This window comes from Bacillus rossius, chromosome 11, assembly GCF_032445375.1.
Source record: "Bacillus rossius redtenbacheri isolate Brsri chromosome 11, Brsri_v3, whole genome shotgun sequence".
NCBI classification, from domain to species: Eukaryota; Metazoa; Arthropoda; class Insecta; order Phasmatodea; family Bacillidae; genus Bacillus; species Bacillus rossius.
This window is the reverse complement of record NC_086338.1, coordinates 53,457,930-53,479,864: the sequence shown is the minus strand read 5'-3', so window position 1 is coordinate 53,479,864 and position 21,935 is coordinate 53,457,930. Positions and strand designations below refer to the sequence as shown.

Here is a 21,935-nt window from a genome sequence, read left to right as displayed (position 1 = left end):
ACCAGCCGAGACGACTTACAATTCAGCAGCCAATGAAATTGCGTTATTTTCCCGAGTGTAGGCCTACAGGGGAATGTGTAGTCTATCCTGAAGTCCATCGAAACCGCGAATTTTTCCTGTCCCTACCGATGGGAAAGCAAACATTGGTTGAGCACACCTGTGACTTTGAATTACACCCTGAGGCCAGACGAATCCGAGAGATTTCCGGGTGTCCAACAGTCAGGAGTTCTTAAATCGTAGGCTACCAAGTCGAGAGCTTGCACAAGCAAGCGACGAAAATCAATTTTCATTTACTAGGATACGTATGTAGAGCACGGAGTCTATTCTGGAGGTCAATGAATCCGCGTATCTTTCCCGGCCTCTGGTTACAATTGCTCTACTGTAGAGTGCCGTCGACAACTCACCTGGTGCGCTGGTTCTGCAGGGAGACACAATGGAGCCACGGCCGCTCAGATGTTCAGACGCTGCTACGAAGGTGGGGGGAGAAGGGGGCGCAGTCTCTCGAAATAGCCCCCGGTCACAAGGGGGGTCCCCGCGGTCCTGATGCGGTGCCAGCGGACTGCCGACCTGCGCAATAGCCCCCATTCCGAAGTAGCGCCGCGTCCAGTTGCGGGGGAGAGATGATGGACGTGGGACAAATGGTAAAAAATAGAGCCCCGGAAATAACTTTAAATCCTTTTGGTCACCAGTAAGATCGCAAAAAAATATATACGAGATATATTTTTTGACGTGATAACGTCTTATAAATCGATGAACGCCGGCTGCACGCATGAAAAAAATTGTCACATTCCACCTGAGCCGAGCGTGCAAGAACCGGCAAACCACCGTGCAAGAAAATCTTCTGTAATATCAAACAGGTTAAGGTGGTTTTATTTAACTAATTGTTCGTAATTATATTTAAACGAATTATTTAAATTAAATTTGCAAAAACTGTAAATAATATTTAAAAATTAATAAAAGTATTTTTCATCAATCTTTTCTTATGACGTTATCACGTAAAATTATCGTCCGTAAACCGACTTTACAAAATAACCCCTTTTTTTCAACCTCCGAAATTTACATAACATAAAGATTTTACCACCAAAAGTTCAGAAGTATCTTACTTATTTTTCTACATACTCACCAAAACGGCCGAAGTATTTGTCATATCGTGACACAAGCTTCTCGATGTCATATTCGAAGAAGTTAGCCGTCAGTGAATAGAGATACAGGGCCAGCGCCTGTATCTCCCTCTCCCTCACGACGCCGCTGTGAGGCGGGTGGACTAACCTCGCGGCGCATAGGCTCCCGCGCGAAGACTTATTATTACAGACTGGAAAAATTCGCGCTTTGGATGACCTCTAGGACAGACTCCACCATCCCCTACACACTCGGGCAAATGAAAACTGCTCATTGGCTACTGACTCGTGACACCTGTCAACTGGGACGCTTGCGATTCGATACTTTTTTGGTTGAAGGTTGTTCATTGGCTCAAAGTCCTTCAGATAAACTGTGAGCCAATCAGAGAAGCAACATAAAGGAACAGTTGTTTGGATTTTATCGTATTGTGAAATGAATCCGCGAATTTTTCCGGTCTCTACTTATTATTAGAGACCTGCAAAATTCGCGGTTTCGATGGCCTTCAGGAGAGACTGTACATACCCCTGTACACTCGGGCAAATAACGCAAGTTCATTGACTGCCGACTTGTAAGTCGTCTCAGCTGGTTTGTCTGTGATTCGATCCTTCCTTGGTTGAGGGTTTATAACTGGCTGAGATTCGTCCAGATGAACAGTAAGCCAATAGCAAAATTATCAAAGAGGTATATGTGTTTGAATTCTGGCCTATCACCGAATGAATCCGCGAATTTTGCAGGTCTCTACTTATTATCGCTGGGGACCGGAAAAAATTAGCTGTTTCAATGGCCTTCAGGATAGACTGCACATTCCCCAGTACACTCGGGCAAATAACGCAAGTTCATTGGCTGCTGACTTTTAAGACGTCTATCTCGGCTGGTTTTGTCAGTGATTCGATCCTTCTTTGGTTGAGGGTTTATAACTGGTTCAGATTCGTCCAGATGAACAGTAAGCCAATAGCAAAATCATCTAAAAGGTATATATATTTGCATTTTAGCCTATCGCCGAATAAAGCCGCTAATGTTTCCTGTCTCTACTGGCAGGTTACACTCGTTGACGCGGCGAGGGAGGTGGTCAGCTGACCCCCTCCCACCCCCCCCCACCCAACTGAACCCCAGAGCGGGTGGTTACCGCCCCTGATTGCCGGTCGATGGGCGACCCCGCGCCGACCCATCAATTAACTAATGGGCCGATAATCGAGCGAGCGGCGAGTCTCGCTCGCCGAGCCGGGACTCGACCGCGACCTGCGGCTGCAGGTGCGTCGCGACAGAGTAGGTCGGTAACGTCTACTGCTACTCCACTTGTGGTCTAAAGTTCTTACCAAGGCTGGTACACGCATTTTAGAAAAAATTTTTGGATAAACGTTTTCATTGTAAAATAATAAAGTATGTATTTAAGATACGGGAACAATGAGCGCATTCTGCCCCACTATTCGCAAATCTTGCGATAAGTACAGACCGGAAAAATGCGCAGATTCATTCGGCGATAGGCTAGAATTCAAACGCATATACCTTTTAGATGATTTTGCTATTGGCTTACTGTTCATCTGGACGAATTTCAACCGATCATGAACCCTCTCAACCAAAGAAGGATCGAATGACTGACAAACCAGATGAGACGACTCACACAAGTCGGCAGCCAATGAACTTGCGTTGTTTGCCCAAGTCTACAGGGGGATTAATGTGCAGTCTATCCTGAAGGCCATCGAAACCGCGAATTTTTCCGGTTTCTAGGCATCCGGAATTTTGGCGGGAGTGATCTCTTGAAAACAGAACGAACTAAATTGACGGAAATGTGACACAAAGTTGGCGGATACACGTGTGGCAACATAAACCCTGTACATAGTCGCTTTCGTAAACATTTGGAGAAATAAAAAAAACGTTATGGTGTGTTAAATTAAACTTTATGATAGTGAAACTACCCTGATATATTTTTAGTAAACTAAAATAGTCATAGTAATAAGTAATCACAAGTTTTAGAAACCTTAGAATACTACCATTACAATGATTATAATATTTATTATCTTTCTAAATTCCAATTTTGCTTAATGGCACATCGGTAGAGAGCGCATTTTTACAAACAACCTCAAAGTATATGTATGTATATGATGTGGTTCAAATGTCGTCACTAAGAATTTTTTAAAACTTTTTAATAACAGTTTAATATAATAATAAAAAACTGTGCCATCAACGCAACGCATCATATCCTCTCACAATGATACCAGGAGACAGTTTTCGTCTGTCATCACGATTGTTTTTTTTTTTGCTTATCCGACAGAGGCAACGAACGACACCTATGAGCGATGGATGTATCCAGAGAACATGAGCTTATAAGAGGTAGGAGCGTGTGGAGCCAATACTCACCCACTTCCTCGCAGCTCATGCTCCCCGGATACAACCACGTACCTACCACCCGCGCCTGCGCTCTTCAGGGTCAGGCAGGAGGCAACACGAGTCAACCAGGCCACCACCTGCAAGCGATGGATGTATCCAGAGAACATGAGCTTATAAGAGGTAGGAGCGTGTGGAGCCAATACTCACCCACTTCCTCGCAGCTCATGCTCCCCGGATACAACCACGTACCTACCACCCGCGCCTGCGCTCTTCAGGGTCAGGCAGGAGGCAACACGAGACAACCAGGCCACCACCTGCAAGCGATGGGTGTATCCGGAGAACATGAGCTTATAAGAGGTAGGAGCGTGTGGAGCCAATACTCACCCACTTCCTCGCAGCTCATGCTCCCCGGATACAACCACGTACCTACCACCCGCGCCTGCGCTCTTCTGGTTCAGGCAGGAGGCAACACGAGACAACCAGGCCACCACCTGCAAGCGATGGGTGTATCCGGAGAACATGAGCTTATAAGAGGTAGGAGCGTGTGGAGCCAATACTCACCCACTTCCTCGCAGCTCATGCTCCCCGGATACAACCACGTACCTACCACCCGCGCCTGCGCTCTTCAGGGTCAGGCAGGAGGCAACACGAGACAACCAGGCCACCACCTGCAAGCGATGGGTGTATCCGGAGAACATGAGCTTATAAGAGGTAGGAGCGTGTGGAGCCAATACTCACCCACTTCCTCGCAGCTCATGCTCCCCGGATACAACCACGTACCTACCACCCGCGCCTGCGCTCTTCAGGGTCAGGCAGGAGGCAACACGAGTCAACCAGGCCACCACCTGCAAGCGATGGATGTATCCAGAGAACATGAGCTTATAAGAGGTAGGAGCGTGTGGAGCCAATACTCACCCACTTCCTCGCAGCTCATGCTCCCCGGATACAACCACGTACCTACCACCCGCGCCTGCGCTCTTCAGGGTCAGGCAGGAGGCAACACGAGACAACCAGGCCACCACCTGCAAGCGATGGGTGTATCCGGAGAACATGAGCTTATAAGAGGTAGGAGCGTGTGGAGCCAATACTCACCCACTTCCTCGCAGCTCATGCTCCCCGGATACAACCACGTACCTACCACCCGCGCCTGCGCTCTTCAGGGTCAGGCAGGAGGCAACACGAGACAACCAGGCCACCACCTGCAAGCGATGGGTGTATCCGGAGAACATGAGCTTATAAGAGGTAGGAGCATGTGGAGCCAATACTCACCCACTTCCTCGCAGCTCATGCTCCCCGGATACAACCACGTACCTACCACCCGCGCCTGCGCTCTTCAGGGTCAGGCAGGAGGCAACACGAGACAACCAGGCCACCACCTGCAAGCGATGGGTGTATCCGGAGAACATGAGCTTATAAGAGGTAGGAGCGTGTGGAGCCAATACTCACCCACTTCCTCGCAGCTCATGCTCCCCGGACACAACCACGTACCTACCACCCGCGCCTGCGCTCTTCAGGGTCAGGCAGGAGGCAACACGAGACAACCAGGCCACCACCTGCAAGCGATGGATGTATCCGGAGAACATGAGCTTATAAGAGGTAGGAGCGTGTGGAGCCAATACTCACCCACTTCCTCGCAGCTCATGCTCCCCGGATACAACCACGTACCTACCACCCGCGCCTGCGCTCTTCAGGGTCAGGCAGGAGGCAACACGAGACAACCAGGCCACCACCTGCAAGCGATGGATGTATCCGGAGAACATGAGCTTATAAGAGGTAGGAGCGTGTGGAGCCAATACTCACCCACTTCCTCGCAGCTCATGCTCCCCGGATACAACCACGTACCTACCACCCGCGCCTGCGCTCTTCAGGGTCAGGCAGGAGGCAACACGAGACAACCAGGCCACCACCTGCAAGCGATGGGTGTATCCGGAGAACATGAGCTTATAAGAGGTAGGAGCGTGTGGAGCCAATACTCACCCACTTCCTCGCAGCTCATGCTCCCCGGATACAACCACGTACCTACCACCCGCGCCTGCGCTCTTCAGGGTCAGGCAGGAGGCAACACGAGACAACCAGGCCACCACCTGCAAGCGATGGGTGTATCCGGAGAACATGAGCTTATAAGAGGTAGGAGCGTGTGGAGCCAATACTCACCCACTTCCTCGCAGCTCATGCTCCCCGGATACAACCACGTACCTACCACCCGCGCCTGCGCTCTTCAGGGTCAGGCAGGAGGCAACACGAGACAACCAGGCCACCACCTGCAAGCGATGGGTGTATCCGGAGAACATGAGCTTATAAGAGGTAGGAGCGTGTGGAGCCAATACTCACCCACTTCCTCGCAGCTCATGCTCCCCGGATACAACCACGTACCTACCACCCGCGCCTGCGCTCTTCAGGGTCAGGCAGGAGGCAACACGAGACAACCAGGCCACCACATGCAAGCGATGGGTGTATCCGGAGAACATGAGCTTATAAGAGGTAGGAGCGTGTGGAGCCAATACTCACCCACTTCCTCGCAGCTCATGCTCCCCGGATACAACCACGTACCTACCACCCGCGCCTGCGCTCTTCAGGGTCAGGCAGGAGGCAACACGAGACAACCAGGCCACCACCTGCAAGCGATGGGTGTATCCGGAGAACATGAGCTTATAAGAGGTAGGAGCGTGTGGAGCCAATACTCACCCACTTCCTCGCAGCTCATGCTCCCCGGATACAACCACGTACCTACCACCCGCGCCTGCGCTCTTCAGGGTCAGGCAGGAGGCAACACGAGACAACCAGGCCACCACCTGCAAGCGATGGGTGTATCCGGAGAACATGAGCTTATAAGAGGTAGGAGCGTGTGGAGCCAATACTCACCCACTTCCTCGCAGCTCATGCTCCCCGGATACAACCACGTACCTACCACCCGCGCCTGCGCTCTTCAGGGTCAGGCAGGAGGCAACACGAGACAACCAGGCCACCACCTGCAAGCGATGGGTGTATCCGGAGAACATGAGCTTATAAGAGGTAGGAGCGTGTGGAGCCAATACTCACCCACTTCCTCGCAGCTCATGCTCCCCGGATACAACCACGTACCTACCACCCGCGCCTGCGCTCTTCAGGGTCAGGCAGGAGGCAACACGAGACAACCAGGCCACCACCTGCAAGCGATGGGTGTATCCGGAGAACATGAGCTTATAAGAGGTAGGAGCGTGTGGAGCCAATACTCACCCACTTCCTCGCAGCTCATGCTCCCCGGATACAACCACGTACCTACCACCCGCGCCTGCGCTCTTCAGGGTCAGGCAGGAGGCAACACGAGACAACCAGGCCACCACCTGCAAGCGATGGGTGTATCCGGAGAACATGAGCTTATAAGAGGTAGGAGCGTGTGGAGCCAATACTCACCCACTTCCTCGCAGCTCATGCTCCCCGGATACAACCACGTACCTACCACCCGCGCCTGCGCTCTTCAGGGTCAGGCAGGAGGCAACACGAGACAACCAGGCCACCACCTGCAAGCGATGGATGTATCCGGAGAACATGAGATTACGAGAGGTAGAACCAAGCGGAGCCAAGCCTTGCCCACCTCCTCACAGGTCATGCTGCCCGGATACTTACCTATCGGCCTGGTGCCTGCGGATTTTCAATTAATTATGTGTTGTTTTTTTTGTTGGCCAGCATGACTGGTTTTTCTCTCTCTCCCTACCCCTCTGTGATTCCTTCTTAACTGATTATTTATTATTACTACCCATGTCTGCGACTGGCTGCTGCGGCTACTATGCTAACTACGCATACAAACAAGTTTTGTGTGCGATAAAATGAATGATTAAACAAAATAAATATTCAATAATTATTCACTTGAACTTTATTTCTTAAAGTACAAAATGGAGGTTCACACTGGAGCTTCACAATTATTTTTAACGAAAATAATGACTGAAAACATGCTAAGAGTCTTACCGTTAGTTGTCTGATTCACTTTTATCTTGGTAATCGGCATTTGGTGTGAATTATGCGACGGAAATGTGTAACAGGAAGTAGGGAGAAGAGCGCGCCATTACAGTTTTCGGTGCTGCGTACTACTGGCTCGCTGTAGGAAAGGTTTTGACGGAGATTAAAAACTGACGAAAACTAGCTTCTACTGCGCAGCTTAGGTTCCCCCCTCCCTTCTTTGCGACAGAGAGGGGAGTGACGGAAATTCTCTGTCGCAAAGAAGGGAGGGGGGAACCTAAGCTGCGCAGTAGAAGCTAATTTTCGTCAGTTTTTAATCTCCGTCAAAACCTTTCCTACAGCAAGCCAGTAGTACAGTTGGCGCTTGTGCTGCAGTGTGTCAGCATGCGCAAAACATTTCATTGGCGTTTGAAAAAAAGAGAGAGAAAAGGGGGATAGAAAAACCAAACACATCTGTTTACCGTTCGTTCCATTAACAGTAGCCTCAAAAAGAGCGACTCATTGCCATGTGGTTTTTTAATAACGTTGCAAATACGCTGTGAAATAATAATGGATGATATTTAACATAGACTCAATAATTAAAGTCCCGGAAATATCGCGGATTCCTCTGGCCTCAGGATAGAATTCAAAGTTATAGGTGTGCTCGACCCATGTTTACTTTCCCATTGGTTGATTTCTTAGCGAGAACATTTTTATCCTTGTTATTTGGCACTACCTGATTCGCTTACTTCTCTCCTAGCTGGACATCGTTGGCTCACGGTCGTAGAGGGGCGTGTCCAGATAACTGCGATCCAATCATGAACACAGTGCGACAGTGTGGAGGTTTGCATTCTAGATTGCGACTAAATGAATCCGCGAAATTTCCGTGGCTCTATCAATAATTTTATAAGGGTTGCATTAAAAAACGTGTTGTGTTAATACATAGCTTGTGATGCGAAAGGTTAGCTGTTACGAATCACTGGAGAGTAATGAAAAACTCGATCAATTTTTTTAAAATTAGATTAAACAATCGATTGCCAAACTATAATCCGTGGGAATAATAGAATTTTTTAGTACTCCAACGTTTGCACATGGAAATTTAATTAATGATTTTGACCGAGAAAAGAAAACTAAACCTAATTTAAATTAGTATTTATGTTTAATTTTTTATTATTATTCATCAATTGCTGTTTGTTGATTCCGTTAAAACAAGTCATAAATTCATAAAAAAAAGTTAATTTTATAAAAATCACGAAACTCACACGTTAAGGGCGCCGTCTGGTCGGGATGCATGTGACTTAGGCGGGATGATAAGCGCGACGCTCGCTGGTATTTCTGGCGCGGTATCGCCTCTAAGCGCAATCTTGTCGTCGTCACGGGATAACTGTGAAATTTGATCGGTGACTGTAACATTATATGACGGAGAAATGAAGCTAAAGGTGTAATGCAATGCCCGTAAGTGCAAGTATCAGCACACAAACACAGCGTAAAGATCCACCATTTATAGGTGTCGCGTTTTATTTACAAATTTCACGTTTAGAAAGAAAAAAAAACACACTTGGAGGCCATCAGATAGCCAAAAATTAATATTAAAGAATGATATTTTGTAAACGTTAATGGAGGAGGAATATCGAACCAGCATTCCCTATCTTTGGAGTAAGCATAGTTGGGGGGGGGGGGGGGGGAGTATTCCATATCACTTCCCTGAGACCCCCCGAAACAGGTTTATCAGAAAATTAGTCTGGTTATAGCGATTTTTTTTTCCAGTCCCTAATAATGTAATAATCTATAAAAGGCAAAGGAGATGTTTTAAGCAGCGTGGTTACTCACAGAGGATTAAGGTGATTCTAACGTCAAGCTTAAAGTGGGCTCCGAAACTTCTGGTTTCCAGCTCACGGTTCACAAATGTGACAGATAGAGGCCCAGAAATATATTGGGTTTTATTTTATGTCAGGGTAAAATTCACAGTACTATGGAGACTCTACCCTAGGAACTGGAAAAATTCGTGGTTTCGATGACCTCTAGGATAGACTCCACGATCCTCTATGTACGCGGGAAAATTACACCTGCTCATTGGCTACTGACTCGTGACACCTGCTAACTGGGATGCTTGTGATTCGTTACTTCTTACGTTGAGGGTCATTCATTGGCTCACAGTCCTTTCAGGCAAACTGTGTTCCAATCGCTGAAGCGGCAATAAGTTACACGCACTTGGATTCTAGCCTATCGCGAAATGAAACCGCGAATTTTTGCGGTCTCTACTCTACCCACATTTACTTTTTCATTGGCTGATTTCTGACTTTAGTACCTCTCCCTTTTTTGAGTGTGGTCGATGGTATTCGGTCTACTTGCTGCTGTCTGGTGGTTGACTGGCCCACAGTCGAAGAGGGGAGAGGCGGAACTATTGTGAACCTATCGTCAAAGCAATCTCTAGTAACAGCTGAGGGCATAAGTTCAATGCCAGGGGCATTGTCACTAACGCGGTTAGCGCCTTCATCTTAGCACCTCGAGTAGCCAGCCAGCGTGGGTTGGTAAGACCGTCTGTAAACAAGTACCGATGTCGTGTACCTTTATCTCGGTTGTTAGTGACAGACACCGTATAACTAGGGACCGGAAAAATTCGCTGTGTTGATGGCCTTCAGGATAGACTGCACATTCCCCTGTACACTTGGGCAAACAACGCAAGTTCATTGGCTGCTGAATTGTAACACGTCTCATCTGGTTTGTCTGTGTTTCGATCCTTCTTCGGTTAAGGGTTTATAATTGGTTGAGATTCGTCCAGATGAACAGTAAGCCAATAGCAAAATCATCTAAGAGGTATATGTATTTGAATTCTAGCTTATCGCCGATTCGCTTAAATCCGCGAATTTTTCCGTTCTCTACGTATAACTACCGATGGAACTGAACATTTTTTTGTAAATAATAGAAAAAAAGTATTTAATATGGAAAACCGAGCGTCTGAATTATTTTTAATTAAATTATGTTCTACATCCACCACTGATGTTGTGGATTTAGAAAAAAAGTATTTCATTTTAACTAATTGGGGGTAACGCCTTTTCCCGATATAATTTTGTGACGTGTTGGTGTTACTAACTCATATCATTTCAATGAACAGTGATAATTGTGTGTTTTCTCTGTGTCGTGCCCACCAGTAATTCTACGATGACTGTCGGTGGGAATGTTACAATTTTTAAATAATAATTTTTAACAGCCACAAAATTCGCGTTGGTTCTATAACTTCATTCAGTTAAATATAATACAGACGCTCAGTATTCCGTCTTTTAATTTATTATTCACAGCAAAAATGTTGATTACGGCAGAGACCTGAAAAATTCGCGGATTCATTCGGTGATAGGCTAGAATTCAAACACATATACCGCTTAGATAATTTGCTTTAGGCTTACTGTTCATGTGGACGAATCTCAACCAGTTATAAACCCTCAACCAAAGAAGGATCGAATCACAGACAAACCAGCTGAGACGACTCAAGTCGGCAGCCAATGAACTTGCGTTATTTGCCCAAGTGTGCATGGGAATGTGCAGTCTATCTTGAAGGCCATCAACACAGCGAACTTTTACGGTCCCTAGTTATACGGTGTCTGTCCCTAACAACCGAGATAAAGGTACACGACTCTATATGACAGGTCTCTATATTATTAGCTTGAACTTCAAAGACGTAAACCAGCTTTGGGAAGCACTTTAGACCATAACTCGAATATTTTCAACTTAATTTGTCGTGATGAACCTGACGATGATGAAGTTTGTCGGCAGAATTCAGACTCACCCTGAATATACTTGCCAGGGGTACTCCTCCAGGTAACCAATCACTAGAGACCGGAAAAATTCGCGGGTTTTAATGACCTCCAGGATAGACTCTACTACAATCTACACACTCGGGAAAATGCCACCTGTTCATTGGCTGCTGACTTGTGAGTCGTCTCGACTGGGTGGCCTGTGATTCGACACTTCTATGAGTGAGGGTCCCTAATTGGCCCTCATTTCTCCAGGATTAACAGTGAACCAGTGGTAGAAGCAGCGCTGAGGTATAATTATTTGAATTGTAGCATATCACGAAATCAATCCGCGAATTTTGCAGGTCTCTACCAATCACGAGCGGCCTCCTCCTGCTGGCTGCGGTCCCAGGCGTGTAGCGGCACCCAGGAAGTGTTGCCGCGGTGGTGTGAGCGCTGAGCTGGCCGCGGTGTTTGGAGTGTCGTTAGAGCTGTGGTTAGAGCCTCTGGAAGGATTGCCTCTCGTAACCACCGAGTCACAGCAGGACGTTCTTTGACGTGAAGCGGCTTTGGGCGCGGTGAGTAAAACTTCAAGGCCGAACTTTAATGCAACGCTTCTGACGCGAAATGGCCAGAGAATAGGTACTTGGCCAAAGAGATGTAAAGAGAGCACTATGATATATACGTTGCTGGACTCGTTTTCTCTTTGTGAGAGGATTCGTCCCCCACCAAAAAAAAAAACTAATAAAACCTACAAATATGCTGAAAGTTAATTCTGTTTATTTATTTGAAATATTTATTAAATTATAATGCCATAATTTATAATTCAAATAAATTATACATACGGGAACATAATCTCACTTATATGAATATACTTGAAAATACACTTGTTTGAGCATAACCGACAAACGTATGACTAGAGACCTGCAAAATTCGCGGATTAATTTCGTGATATGCTACAATTCAAATAATTATATTTTAGCGCTGCTTCCACCGCTGGGGTTCACTGTTAATCCTGGAGCAATGAGGGCCAATTAAGAGACCCCTCGCTCATAGAAGTGTCGAATCACAGGCCGCCCGGTCGAGACGACTCACAAGTCAGCAGCCAATGAACAGGCGGCATTTGCCCGAGTGTGCAGAGTGTAGTGGAGTCCATCCCGGAGGTCACTGAACCAGCGAAAATTTTTCCGGTCTCTACGGTATGACACTGAACTGATTTTGTTTTTCATCTTCCCCGCTCGTGACACGTCTGATACACTTGTCGAAGGTCGGATGGCGAGGGGGGGAAAGCAGTCCACGTGTTCGACCTCGGACTGCGGGGTCTCTGCAGGCGAGCTGTTCCTGGCTGGAGTGACGGCGAAGGCCTCCGGACTCCAGCGCGTCGAGGTCACGCGCGGAGGTTGGTAGCACCTTTGAATATATATATATATATACTGTATAGAAGTCGCGAGTGGATAGGATTTACTCTACGTTTTTCAGGAGCGTATGATGAGCAGCTTGGGAACTTCACCGCTGCAGGGCGCTGCTGTAACGCCCTGTATCGTCTTAGTTGTTATTTACACGTCAGAGCGCAGCACTGTCGCCCGCTGTCATTCCCCGCACCCCCCACCTATCATTCACTGCAGCTCAAGGTCGTTCCACGGGAGGGGGAAGGGGTGTTTGAAGAGTTGGACACTTGTCCGCTAGGGACCACCACAAGTCGATGCCCCTAGAGATGGTGGCGATTGCGGCGGTGAATTAACCAACTACCTCAAAACCGTATTAGAAATTGTAACCTGGGCTGGCGACTTCTATACAGTATGTATATTCAAAGGTAGCACCGTCCGCATCGCGTGAGTCCCGTTGGCACTGAGCTGACCCACATTATAATAGACACCTTGAAAAATTAGCGGATTAATTCGGCGATAGGTTAAAATTCAAATACATACACATTTTAGATGATTTTTTTTAGAGACCCGCGAATTTCGCGGATTAATTTCGTGTTATGCTAAAAATTCAAAATAATTATACCGTAGTGCTGCTTCTGTCATTGGTTCTCTGTTAATTTGGAGGACTGAGGGCCAATTAGAGACCCCTCACTCATAGAAATGTCGAATCACAGGCCACCCAGTCGAAACGACTCACAAGTCAGCAGCCAATGAACAGTTGGCATTTGCCCGAGTGTGTGGAGGATATTGGAGTCTATCCTGGAGGTCATCGAATCCGCGAAATTCACGGGTCTCTAATGATTTTACTGTTGGCTTACTGTTCATCTGGACGAATCTCAACCAAAAATAGAAATGTCGAATCACAGACAAACCAGATGAGACGACTCACAAGTCGGCAGCCAATGAACTTGCGTCATTTACCCAAGTGTACAGGGGAATATGTGCAGTCTATCTTGAAGGCCATCGAAACCGCGAATTTTTCCGGTCTCTACTTATCTCTGGCGAGTACTGGAAGACTAGCTCACATTTAAAAATACACATGACTTTGTTTCCTACGACGTGCGTCCAAAATGTTTATCTAATCACGCAGTTGAGTGACGACCACCTTGCAAAAGCTCGTAAAGTGTTTCGACTTCCGGCAGTTCGCCGACGATTCCTGCACTCCATTTCCAGAGCATTGGCGATTCGCCCGAACACAACACTCACCGCCGTGTCTCCATCCAGATAGTTAAAAAAGAAAAAAAAATCGATTCAAGCTAACTAGTCTTCACGCCGTTAATCTTGAAGTAAGTTTGCAATGACAATCTGTCAAACCTCGCCGCAAGCTTGTCATGTCAGATATGTAGAGACCGGAAAAATTCGCGAATTCATTTCGCAATAGGCTAAAATACAAATAGTTATAACTCAGTGCTGCCTATGCTATTGGCTCACTCTGGGCCAATGAGAAACACCCAACCGAAGCTTTATCGAATCACAGGCTGCTACTTTGGGACGTCTCACAAGACAGCAGCCAATGAGTGGGTGACATTTGACCTAGTGTACGTAGAACTGTGGAGTTCATCCTGGAGGTCATTGAACCCTCGAATTTTTCCGGTCCCTACAAATATGTAAGCTTGCAACGAGCTTGATTCAAGGAATCTAGTCTCCTTGTGTCAAGCTCGAATCAAGCCTGCCAAGACAAGCCCGCTGCATACTCGTCACATCGTCTAGATGCACGTAACAAGGAAAAAAACGGGGTTGTCTGTAAAGTCGGTTTACGGACGATAAATTTACGTGATAACGTCATAAGAAAACATTGATGAAAAATTGCATACTTTTTAATATTCAAATATTATTTACAGTTTTTTTGCAAATTAATTTAAATATTTTGTTTAAATATAATCACGAACAATTAGTTAAAAATGCCGCCTTAACCTGTTTGATATTATAGAAGATTTTTCTTGCACGGTGGTTGGCCGATTCTTGCACGCTAGGCTCAGGCGGAACGTGACAATTTTTCGTGCGTGCAGCCGGCGTTCATCGATTTATAAGACGTTATCACGTCAACAAAAAAAAAACAATCTTACCGGCAAGCTTGAAGAAATAAAGTCAGCCTTAGTAGCCAAACCTAAGTTCGAATCAGTCTTGAACCAAGCTTGAATCGTCCGTACTTGCGCGTCAAGCCTTATTTCAAGTTCTCTGACAAGTCGTCATGCTGTCATGCTGTCGACCTCCGGCTCTAGGAGCAACGCAAGCCATGAGCTACGATAGTCAATGGGAAAACAAAAGTCATGACTGAACCGGCTGGCCTTCAAGTCGTAACAAAGAAGCAACTGATGCGTGTGCGAAATAAAAGAACAACGAATGCTTAGGAGTACTCGACGCACAGAAGAAAGAGGCAGGGGGGGGGGGAAAGAATTATTTTCCAGTGACGAATTTGAATTGCAAATGGAAAATATTCGCGAGCTCTTTAACCTTTAGGTTGGGACTCCATACTTCTCTATACTCAATCGAGCCGTGTTCCGACCTTCCAGTTCTTTGTTCCGCTGTTGAACATGGTGAACAACGTGAACAGGTGAAAATTTCCGAGGAAGGAAGAAGTTTGTGTTTGCAGAAGATTTCACAACTTTTTTCAAGACGTTTTTTAATACTCAGTTATAAATCTTCTTAGTTCTTTTTTAAATTAAGTCAACTCAGCAAAAATCGTAAATTTACGAAGACTTACGTTAAATTACGAACTATCCCCGTTTAATTTGTGAACAGCGTTCTTTGCAAATTCAAGAAGATGATTTCAACAGTGTAGCAGTTTAATGCAGAACATGATAAATACAATTGTACCGAGAGAAAAAAAACGCTCACTTCATAAAATTTAAAACTTTGAACAAACGTAACAACACAAACATTTATAAAATCAAGAACGTACCGGCTGTGCTCAAATGACAATTTTTTTTATAGTTCCATTGGCAAATAAGTGGATCAATGTTTTTATTTGTTTCATAAACCTTATTTTAGTCATGATTTATTCATATTACATACAATACAATACAATTGGTATCACTTTCATTACTAATACAATTCATAGCCCCAGACCTATAGTATATTTATATGTTTTCTATGTTATTGGTGTTATGGTTCTTCTATTGATTGTTTCAGTCCCTTAGATTTATACGTAATGATTCGGATATTTTGTGGGAAAGAATAATATAAAAAATCCCTCTTCACTTGGTTTGAAGTAGCACTTAAGTTGTTATTGTTAAACTTCTTTGTATTTAATTTAATGGTTACGTTACTGACATACATGGGTTTAAATTACATGATTACATTACTGAATTACATAGGTTTGCATTGCATGAGTTCATTATGGGAATACAAAAAAAAATACATTTCATTACAATACAACTCATATTAAATTACAATGATACATGGTTTTTCACTTGGTTTATACGCTGAAATTTATTTATTTTTGTATTTTTGCAAGGAAGTGCTAAAAACTCAGTTGCCAACGATAGAACTTGTAACATTGCAAAGCAGAGCTTTGTTCCATTTGTAATTCTACAAAGTTCTGCCTTGCAGTTTCACAAAGGATATCGTTGGATCGTTGGCAACTGAGTTTCTAAGAATTTTTCTTGCAAAATGTCAATTTTTTTTACACTATACCCATAGTTCATGGTTGTCGTGTACTCAAGGTTCTTCGTTACCTGGCTATTGCGGGAATCAAGTTTCAGAGGCGCGTTATGTTGCTATCAGAGCGGCCATAAATTTTACCACATGAGAACTCATTTGTGAAGTTGGCAGAATATCATCTAAGTGTTTAATAACACGCAGAACAAAGTTTTTCCTCGACTTTGTTTTCTATTGTTGTAAGGTATGCTGTGTTACAAATAAAAAAATAAATTAAATTAAACTGTGAACGTAAAATTAATTTGTTTATAATTATAAAATAATGTTCTAATACCTCGCACATAAGTTACGCGAAGCTCAATAATGAATTCATTTCAAACAATTTTACCAATTAGGAGGGGACACACTTATTTATTTTAAAGCTGTGGTAAATTAAAAACTCGTAAGCGAGTTTTTTAGTACTCGCCAGTGATGTGTAAACGTCTAACATCCGTAACGAGCAAACAAATGTATTTTTATGTTGCCAAAACGCTTATGTTTGTTAACGTTGGTTCGCGTCTCCGACACAGACGACAATGGTCACAAATTTCCGTAAATAATAAAAGAGCATCATAAGGTCTCCTTTGTTTGTGTTTTGTGTCTTTAATAATTTTTTACGATATCCCTTTTTGAAAATTTTTTTTGGAGCCGCCCCTGAACCATGGAGGTGTAAGTCTACGGAGTGGGTTTCTCTTCGAACGTTAGAAGTCACTCTGGTCAGCAATTGGTCGTCAAAAGTAACCGTAGTCGCAGAAAGGATAATGCTTGGAGTTTATTTAAATCTAGAAAGAAACTCACTAGCATAAATTGTAAAAATGCCATTTTAAGTGAGTATTGTTAAACAAAGATGACAACAACGCGACTTCTGGGTCTCATTTTATAATTACCTACGTAAATATGGTAAATGTTGCACACAACCTCTACATTACTTCCTACCTCTATGGTGTCAACACGATCTTACGTTTCAAGTAAGATTATAAAGGAAACATTTTTTGTATGTGTAATATATTAGCTCTCGGTATACGCCATTTGGTAATAGTAATTTCGTAAATGGAACATACGTCACGTGGAACTCAAATGTGTAATCACAATGTTGCCAACTGTGGTGAATGGTGCAAACCAAAGTTCACAAATACAAAAGGAAACGTTATAGTTTGAACGTTTTAATGAATTCTAACAATATGGGCAGTATTTTAGTAAAATTACTTGTCGAAAATCAGGTCCAAATCCGGGGTTTAGTCAATATTTAAAAGACTTCTTCGCTTTTATCGGCACCGTTTCATTATATATAAAATATATAAATATATATAGTTAAAATTTAATTCTGCTAATTAAAATGATTCAATAGTCGACGTTGCTGCTCCGGCAGCGAATTCTAGCGGCGGGCGCGGAAACTACGTGTGATTCGCGTCAAGAAACGTAGCTGAAAACACAATTTGCGTATATTTATCACGCTCGGCATTATTTTAAATGAATTCTACGTTAAAGATCGTGTCCAAGTTTTGTATTATAAGTGTATTTGCAGCTTGAGAAGGCATGGAATTGCTCGTTACCGGGGTTAGATGTTACACATCACTAGGGACCGGAAGAATTCGCGGGTTCAATGACCTGCAGGATGAACTCCATAGTTCTGCGTACTCTCGGTTAAATGTCACCCACTCATTGGCTGCTGCCTTGTGAAGGTGTCCCAACGTAGCGGCCTGTGATTCGATACAGCTTCTGTTGAGTGTTTCTCACTGGCCCAGAGTCGTCCAGGTGAGTTGTGAGCCAATAGCAGAGGCAGCACTGAGGTATAACTATTTGTATTTTAGCCTATCGCGAAATGAATTCGCGAATTTTTCCGGTCTCTACCCATCACTAGAGACCCGTGAATTTCGTGGATTCAATGACCTCCAGGATAGACTCCAATATCCTCTACACACTCGGGCAAATGCCAACTGTTCATTGGCTGCTGACTTGTGAGTCGTCTCGACTGGGTGGCCTGTGATTCGACATTTATATGAGTGAGGGTCTCTAATTGGCCCTCAGTCCTCCAGATTAGCAGTGAACCAATGACAGAAGCAGCACTAAGGTACCTATAATTATTTGAATTGTAGCATAACACGAAATGAATCCACGAAATTCACGGGTCTCTACCCATCACTGACGTGTACTGTAAAACTCGCTCACATTTTTTTTGTGCGTGTTCGAGCCCCTGGCCTTGATGCAAGGTCGGGCGCCGATAAAGCAGGTTGGGTGCTCGACCGCAGTCGAAAGGAAAGCGCGAGGCGAGTGCCAGTCCTTGGTCACGCGACGGTCAAGGGCGGCGAGCCGGTCTCCGCCTGGTTCGGAACCCCGCCAGCTCGCGTCTGCGCTCTGCCGTCGCTCGTGCTAGCACTCCAGTGCGCATAACCGCACATGCCACTGCAAAAACCTCGCACATCCCCGTAAAACCCGCGTATCCTTGTAAAAACCCGCTAATACCCGCAACAAAACCCTCACTTCCCTGCAAAAAACCTCGCACATCCACGCAAAACCCTCGTATCCTTGCAAAACCCCGAAAATACCCGCAAAAAACCCCTCGCCTCCCTGCAAAAAAAATCGCACATCCCCGCAAAACCCGCGTATCCTTGTAAAAACCCGCTAATACCCGCAACAAAACCCTCACTTCCCTGCAAAAAACCTCGCACATCCACGCAAAACCCTCGTATCCTTGCAAAACCCCGAAAATACCCGCAAAAAACCCCTCGCCTCCCTGCAAAAAAAATCGCACATCCCCGCAAAACCCGCGTATCCTTGCAGAAACCCACAAATACCCGCAACAAAACCCTCACTTCCCTGCAAAAACCTCGCACATCCACGCAAAACTCTCGTATCCTTGCAAAACCCCGAAAATACCCGCAAAAAAACCCCTCGCCTCCCTGCAAAAAAAATCGCACATCCCCGCAAAACCCGCGTATCCTTGCAGAAACCCACAAATACCCGCAACAAAACCCTCACTTCCCTGCAAAAACCTCGCACATCCACGCAAAACTCTCGTATCCTTGCAAAACCCCGAAAATACCCGCAAAAAACCCCTCGCCTCCCTGCAAAAAAACTCGCACATCCCCGCAAAACCCTCGTGTACTTGCAGAAACCCGCAAATACCCGCAACAAAACCCTTGCCTCCCTGAAAAAAAAACTCTCATATCCCCGCAAAATCCTCGTATCCTTGCAAAAACCCGCAAATACCCGGAACAAAACCCTCGCCTCCCTGCAAAAACCTCGCACATACCCGCAAAACCCGCGTATCCTTGCAAAAACCCGCAAATACCCGTAACAAAACCCTTGCCTCCCTGCAAAAAAAACTCGCATATCCCAACAAAACCCGCGTATCCTTGCAAAAGAACCTTTAAATACCCGCAAGAAAAACCTACACATCTCCGCAAAAACCTTATCGTCTCCCCTTAAAACTCTCACAGATCCGCAAAAACGCGCACATCCTCGCAAAAATTCCCGCAAAATGTCGAGTTCCAGAACTAGCAACATAAAATGATGATTTTTTTTTGGTTGTGGGGAGGGGAGATAAAGTGGTAACTGTTATCTAAAAATAGGAAATTTTTTTCCATATTATTTTTGTTTTTAAAAATAGTGCTGAATTATTTTTGAGGGGGGGGGGGAAAGGAAATTTTGATATGAAAAATGGTAATATGGCGACCAATCACTGATCCCCACCTCTCACTGAAATCCTCACACACTCCCTTTTTCACGCATTCCCTGCTCACATTTCACACGGGTGTATCCAGGGCGCGGGTGGAGTGGAATAAAAAATTCCCTTCACAGCTCTTGCGAAGTCGTAACTGTGAAACTGGAATGATAAACGTAATTCCAAGTCTGTCTCTCCCCACACACACACCTCATTCACTGGGAATCCTACAGATTTTCGCGCCTGCATGCTGGAGTTTTGCTCTCTACCTCCGAGGGCGCGGCTGAGAGGTACACTCTGGTGTTAGAAATAGTTAGAATTGCTCCCAACCAGTGTAATTTGACCGAGACTTTATCAGTGGATTCCTTAATTTTGTTTCTCTGACTATATCCCAATGATTTATCTGTGGTTTACCACAACATTTTCCAGTGAATTAAAAATAATAAAGCACACATTCATAGCGAAAACAGAATTTTTTCCAGTCAGTTAAAACTCGATAGCAGAATTTCCAGGCACTATTATTAGAGCCACGGAATTTTCGCGCATTCATTTAGTCGCAAGCTAGAATGCAATCCTCCACACTGTCGCCTTGTGTTCATGATTGGACCGCAGTTATCTGGACACGCCCCTCTACGACCGTGAGCCAACGATGTCCAGCTAGGAGAGAAGCAAGCGAATCAGGTAGTGCCAAATAACAAGGATAAAAATGATCTCGCTAAGAAATCAACCAATGGGAAAGAAAACATGGGTCGAGCACACCTATAACTTTGAATTCTAATCTGAGGCCAGTGGAATCCGCGAAATTTCCGGGACTCTTACTATTATTTAACTAATTCAGGCATAAAAGGTAAATTTCGTTCAGAGACCCCGAAATTGATACCCAGTCATTTGGTAATATATTCTTCAAACATCTGTGCAAATCTTATACATTACTCATTACTAGGGGCATGTTTTTTTTGCGAAAATATTTCTAGACTAGCTGAGAGTTAAATAAATGTAGCATCGTCTCAGTTTCTTGATGAGTTGAGTTTATCTCAGGTACATGTCTACTATCACTATCAGTACACCAATCACAATAGACACAGGAAAATTTATTTTCGTGTCACGCTAGAATTCATACAACTTTACTTCTCCGTAGCTTATTTCATAGGCCGTCAAATTATCTTAAGGAGTCTGGGCTAATAAGAAAGCCTCAAAGAAAGAAGTATGGAATCACAGGCTATCTAGTTGGAATTTCTTTCAATTCTGCACCCAATGAACAGGTGAATATTGGTCAAGCATGCAAGGGTCTGTGGAGTCTATCCTGGAGGTCACTGAACATGCGAATATTATCTGTCCATAGATTATGCACGGCTTCAACTAACGAAAAGTTCAACTCTGAACATTAGTATGTTTCTGTGAATTATTTAACTGGCCAAAGTTGCTGTTTATTAACACTTATTGACATCAACGACTAACTCCGAGAGAGGAAGAATTTCCGAGTTCATTTCGCGGTTGGCTAAGATTAAAACTATTTTACCTCGGCCTATATATATATTTTTTTTTTTTTTGCGATTGTGCGTGAGGAATAATCTACTGAAACCGTCATTCGAATTGTTCTCAAGTTTCCCGTGAGATAACTGCGCCTGCGGTGGTTAGGCTGATGACAAAAAAAGTGATAACGTGATGACGAACGAGGGACGACTTGATGATGAGCAAGAGACAACGCTAATGCAAACTAGAATTTTTTTTCAAGGGTTCTGATAAGTGGTGTGCACAATCAAGCGAGACGCTCTACTCAAATTATTGACTCACAGAAACAAAGGCAAAGAATGAGACAACAAAGATGTTTGTCGTAAGGTTCACAGACAAAGTAAAGATGCCATGGTATCTAAGGGATGCCCAACATTTTTTTACTCCTGGCAAAAGGTTGGAAAGTTTCTTTAACGAAAGCCATGGCTTATTTATTTTACAATCCTCTTAGGCCGGGTTTATAAATTGCTAGAGACCGGAAAAATTCGCGGATTCATTTCACGATATGATAGAATCCAAACAACTGTACCTTTAAATTGCTTCTCTGATTGGCTAACAGTTTATCTGAAGGACTTTGAGCCAATGAAAAACTTTCAACTA

General features: G+C 44.7%; 1 protein-coding gene across 1 annotated transcript in view; it reads right to left on the bottom strand.

Annotated features, from left to right (window-relative positions):
• The window catches only part of LOC134536997 (uncharacterized), a 41,102-nt gene that overhangs the window by 18,018 nt on the left and 1,149 nt on the right, over positions 1-21,935 (bottom strand). Inside the window, exon 2 of the mRNA XM_063377136.1 lies at positions 405-567. The gene's annotated coding sequence lies outside the window, so the exon portion shown is untranslated. The remainder of the gene's footprint in view (positions 1-404; positions 568-21,935) is intronic.